Here is a 5,756-nt window from a genome sequence, read left to right on the forward strand (position 1 = left end):
GTCGTTGTTATGAGCGATAGCCAGCAGCGGCAATGGTAAACACAGATAGGCACGAGAGGCGGCCGTGGCCGCCAGCGGCGGCGGCAGCGGGATGCCCTAGTGCGGAACACGCGTGTACGCACGTTCAGATAACGGGGAAAACAGTAGCCAAGTCACAGCCGTACATGCGTACATGGGCTATTGGGCTTTGGCTTACTGTCCTTCGGTGTAACTAGATTTAATTAGTAGTATTACATATATATATGGGCTAATGATGCAATTAACTCCGGCCAATTAGCACACGCACAGTATATAGTACCTGCTACAAATGTTAAGGGGGGCGAGCGATTGGCAGGGGTCTAGCCCCTGCTCGCCCCCCCCTTGTCTCCGCCCCTGGATCAGCAAGGACCTCACATAACATTCCCTCAAGCTCGATCACAAATGCTTGGCAAGGACTCGTGTCACTCCACATTGCGATGGGTGAAGGGCAAGGGACGAGATCAAACATCATTTTTGTGACGTCAAATGATACAATGACCCTCTTATGAATCTCCAACAACCTTGGTTCACTCATCCAGTATAAAACTCCTGCTACATAGGCAGGTGGCATGCTATTTATAGGCAGATGGGGTTGAAGATTGTGTTGGATCGACGTGAGTCCAATGACTGAGCATGTCAGGAAATACTGCCGAGATTCGAAGTCCTTCAAGTGATAGAAAATCTGAACGACAACATGCTCCTGTTTCAACATGTTCAACCCCAGACAAGCATTCTTGTTGCCAACTGTGAAAGCGTGGTCTTCTAGTGTACATACATTGCCATGCTTCATTGCGAGTACACGGCGGCGCAGTTGGTGTGGCCACACTACTGCATGGTAGTTATGGTGATAACCTGTGGAAGGATTGTACAAATAGTCCTCGGTCACAGTACTTATCAGGTTCCTACCATGGCAAGGCTTAGAGCAAACCACCTTTGTATCAAGCCATGCGCCTTGGCTAGGACCATCGCGAAGCAATTTCTTCGAGGGAGCAAAGCTGAAACCCAATCCTCCTGGCCCCTTGCCGACAAGCATGACTCTTGGCTCCCTGTCCATGTTGTTATGTGCATGGTAAGAGCGAATGAAACTTCCACTCTCGATCAAACTAAGCCACTGCTTGCTTACAAGTTTGAACTGTGTGGCAAAATCACCTGGGAGTCGGAGTAGGATCTCCTTGATAACTTTAGTTAGCGGAGATGATAACGCCATCTCTACGTTGGTTTTGTGTACCGGAGCAAGACTCTCTTTGAATAAACTGAATCTAGGAGCATACTGCTTATCGGTCTTATAAAATGAAGTCTCCGGTATTGCAATAATGGTGTCGAGAGTCCTAGACAGCAGGTCATATGTGATCACCTTGCCATTGGAAGTTGCCAAGATCACCTTTTCCATCGGTCCACAGTCGCCAAAATAACCGATAGCTCTGATAATCTGCGGACCTAACAAAGAGTCTCCTTCAAGGTGCCGCGACAAATCAATGCTATGCAACAAAGACCAATCACTAGAGCTGTAGTTCCAGATCTCCATCATACCACTGTTTTTTACCACTGTTTTGAGCACGAAGGTCCCGGACCATACACAAGCGGCCAGCAAGGTCCACCAAGTGCACTTCGGGTTATGGTTCCTCAAAAGGCGGCGACCGGACGCAGACGAAGGTCTCATCTTTGAGAGAAAATGATAATACGGCAGCGCTTGGCCCAGCATTTGGGTAAATAAGCCAATGCAGAAATCCGTCTGCAAATACCGGTGGCAGAAATCCATCCGCAAATATCGGTGGTAGCTTACCTTGAGTCCATGTTGCTGTTATAATGGCGGTCTGAATAAAGTGGCAGAACCTGAATGGCACACCACCAACAGGTGGCCTCCAACGATCTCCATGCTCGCCGCCGAGGACGTACACCTCGCACCCGATCCCTCTGCTTCTCGTCCAGTTTCCCACAGGCCACCCTCAGCCTCACGACCTTGTACTCCTTGGTGCTGGCGTCAAAGCCGAGGCCAGCAGTCGAGAAGATGGCGTGCTGGCAAGGCGGCAGCCGGGTGACCGCCCGTGTGGCCGCGTTGAAGACGTAATAGGCCGGCGCCACCGGGTCGTGCAGGAGAGTGAGGCCGTGGCACGGCGAAGGTGATAAGACTGCAAAGTCGCCGCGAACGTCGTCGAGAGTAAACAGCGGGCCATTGCTAGAGTCCGATGACGAGCCCAGGTACACCCCGGTGGAGTCATATGCTGCTGACGGCGAGATGAATATGAGCTTAGGTTGTGGCGCCGCCTTGGCCTCCGCCTCGGCTTTGGCCGTGTGGAGGCTGCAGAACTCCTCCGATGAGAGCACGACGGCCCAGGAGCGGCAGACGGCGCGGAAGCGGAGGATGGATCTGACGGGCAGCCGCAGGAGCACCTCTGTCGTCACCTCGTCCGGTAGCACCAACGCGCCAAGCGATCCTATGGCTACGACGACCCTCGCTCTCTTGGTGGTCGTCGCCGACGACATCTCGCCTTGAAGGCTTAGCCCGGGAACAGCTGAGATGATCTATCTCGATCCTGAAGAAGAAATTAAAGATCGGGTAACTCAGATGCAAACATCAACAGCGAGGAAAACCGGGAAAGCTAGAAAAAAAGTTACCGACCGAGAAGGGGCGTCCCGGCTTCGGCGTGGCAGTCGCCACTCGCCAGCCAGGTTGGGATCGGCGACGGCGAGGGGACGAACGGAAGAGGATGGAGGGCGACGGCGAAGAGTATCGAGCGACAGGATGGATTTTCTCTTACTAGGCATCGGAGTTTTTTTTGTTTGAGCGAAACTAGGCATCGGAACGGAACAGGTCCAGAGGTATCCATGCATGTTTGGGCTGGGGCCCACCTAATCCTACGGTCACAAGAAAGGTGGCACACGAGTCCTATAGCTTTCCCTAAAAAAAGAGTCCTATAGCTTTTCTAGCCAAGCAAGATACAAATGCGTCAAATATCACAACTAATGCTTTTTTTTTGCGGATAGAAATTTGTATTACTCATCCACCAAAGTCCTAACAATCAATCGCACCTAGTTCCAAAGCCTCAGGAGGGCCAGAACCTAACCAAGTCATGGTTCTACCCTCAATACGAGCAAATTTAGCTAAGCTATCACTATCTTTATTTTGGCTACGACTTACATGAGTAACACAATTTTTATGTAGAGACATAAGATATCTAATCTCCTTGATGATGGACGAATATACCGATCTGTCAACCTCTGAAGCCTGGATTAATTTCACTGCAATTATAGAATCCATATCGATCTGCACTGGTAACTCACTTCTTTGGATGGAGAAAGATAAACCTTCTATGCATGCACATAATTCAACTTCAAGTGCATCCCGACAAGAAAATAACTGCCTACAAGAAGAGAAGATGATGGCTCCCTTGTGTCTCTTAACTAATTTCACTACAACTAATGCTTCAAATACATCAAAAATGGGTAGGGAGGCCCCATATCACAATTGTGAGGGAGATGGAAAATAGAAGAGCCAATTTTGAGAGTTGTAGTTTTATACTCGAGGGCATAGCTTCTAACCAGGAGGCACACAACCTTGTAAAATTTTCGGTATCGCCCCCTCAGGGTCGCCACTTGTGGCTGTTAACTCCACATGACCCCTGCTGTATCCCTTTGAATTTTGCTTTGAATTAATAAAGTGTGGGCATTCCTCAAAAGAAAAAAGATACAAATGTGTTTGCCCCTCAAAAGAAAAAAAAAGATACAAATGCGTTGCTCTCCGATGTGTTTTTTAATCGTTTACTAGGAGTTCATGTTTCCATGTGTTTGCATAGAGGTTATCCTTTTCTTTGCGTGGAGGTTATAAAAAAGATTCACATGCGATAATCTACTAAATTATGTTGTTTGATGATTCTTTGGAACGTGGAGTGTGAAACTGCCAAGTGCCAATGTTCACAGTATTCATAATCCAAACGATTGTTTGTCAAGATCAAGCTGACTCAGCAATGATCCAAGCAACAAATCGTGGACCCTCCGTGCTCGGTTGTTAAAAGCAGTAGGAATTTTGACATCATTGCTATGGTATTTCCAAGAAATTTTGACATCATTGTTTTTCTTCTTCTTTAGTTGTGTGCATTCCCAACGTCTAAATGTCGACATGTTGTTGCAGAGGTTGAGTGTTCTGTACCAATTGCACGCGCATCGTGGCGGGGTGGGGGGGGGGAGGAATTAACCAGAGTTGGACGAACGATCCATTCGCAACTTCTAGGTCATCGATCCCTTACTTGGAAGGCAGGCAACAAAAACTTGCTTAACCACACGCCCCTGATGGACGTGGAGGATGTAGTTGAACCCATCGAAGGGTAAATATGACAAACCACATATTTATTTGAACCGAAGGCGGTGGAAAAACTATCCCTGTTGATGAGATCACTAGAGACGAAGACATGATAACATCAATAGTATGAATACTGAAAGAGGAAACAATCAATCGAAGCAGAAACCTCAGGAGATCGATCACGGGAACATGAGACAGCCCAGCGATAGATCTGAAAAAATAGCGGGCAAATTGTGAACCAACCGGATTCCACCTCGATCCCCAGGACATGGAGGTGGCTCAAAATCGCAACGACGTGGTTCGACACTGATGCGACGCGCCCATGGCTCCTTGGCACAAACCTTCCGCGAAGCACACCCATCAGGAGCGGCCTAAATTGCCACTTTGAGATGAGGGGGGGGGGGGGGTCACCCCCCGGCGGGAGCTCGTGTTGGAGGAGAACCCAGTAGCGACGAGCAAGGTTGAGACACGATGGACGCCTTGGCTTGTATGCTCTCCAAATCGCCGCATGCACCGGATCCGCGGACTCGGCCTCGTCCATGGCCCAATTGATGAACACGACCACCGAGCACCAATCCTTGTTGGAGAACCTCACCCTCTCCTCGAACATGGACATGCGAATGATGTTAGTGCATATATGTCCCCACCGCGATGGATTGAGAATCCCTGGCCACTGCGCCATTGATCTATGCGCCGTCAGGATCAGGGTTTTTGTAAATGGGCATTTCAAGCAATTTTTTTGAATATTTTGAATTTAAACGCTCAATGTATAGCAAAGTACGACATCATCTCAATTATTTCAACACAAATAGATCTGGCGGGGTGGTAACAACCTATTTCCACCTTCAAAAGGTAGCTGCTTCAAGTTCTCCTTCTTGCACTTTTTTAACTAATATAAGTTCAAGTACTATCTATATCTATTTTGAAAAAAAAATGAATTCAGAACTGAATTATATATTTTCAGCAAATTGTGGTAACCGTGGTAACCATGTTTACTAGTCCCCCTTGATAAAAAATGCCCCGTTCGGTAACCAAAACAGTGGTCAGGATGCATGAGTCACTAGGTAGATTCGGGGCAGGTGGTGCCAAAGACGAGGCGACCCGCACCCGCCGGAACCGCACACCTTGCAGCTGGACCTCGCCAAAGGGATGCGGTGGTGGGGGGAGCATAGGCATTGGAGTTGGGAGCGGGAAACACAAGCGGGGTCGGTATTTTTTTTTGCGGGAAGGTGGGGTTGGTGGTTGACTGACCAGCACCCTCCGTCCGTTTTCGCTTTACCCTGACGATCCACAGTGTGGTAAATATTTTGCCTTCATTTCTTAAAAAAAACATCATTACCTTGCAGCAACTAACATGAAGAGTGTGGCCGGTTTGTTCAAAAAATAATACTCTCTCCGTAAAAAAATATAAGAGCAGTGATCTAAATGCTCTTATATTTCT

General features: G+C 48.3%; 1 pseudogene across 1 annotated transcript; it reads right to left on the bottom strand.

Annotated features, from left to right (window-relative positions):
- Nucleotides 1-659: 659 nt before the first annotated feature.
- On the bottom strand, nucleotides 660-2,858 carry LOC125528388 (F-box/kelch-repeat protein At3g23880-like; annotated as a pseudogene). The gene is made up of 2 exons (XR_015609335.1): nucleotides 2,639-2,858; nucleotides 660-2,552 (listed from the first exon to the last, which is right to left on the bottom strand). The product of XR_015609335.1 is annotated as an F-box/kelch-repeat protein At3g23880-like (transcript).
- Between the last annotated feature and the right edge of the window lie 2,898 nt (nucleotides 2,859-5,756).

The sequence above is a fragment of the Triticum urartu genome, chromosome 1A, assembly GCF_056163025.1.
Source record: "Triticum urartu cultivar PI428250 chromosome 1A, HENAU_Tu73, whole genome shotgun sequence".
Taxonomy (NCBI): Eukaryota; Viridiplantae; Streptophyta; class Magnoliopsida; order Poales; family Poaceae; genus Triticum; species Triticum urartu.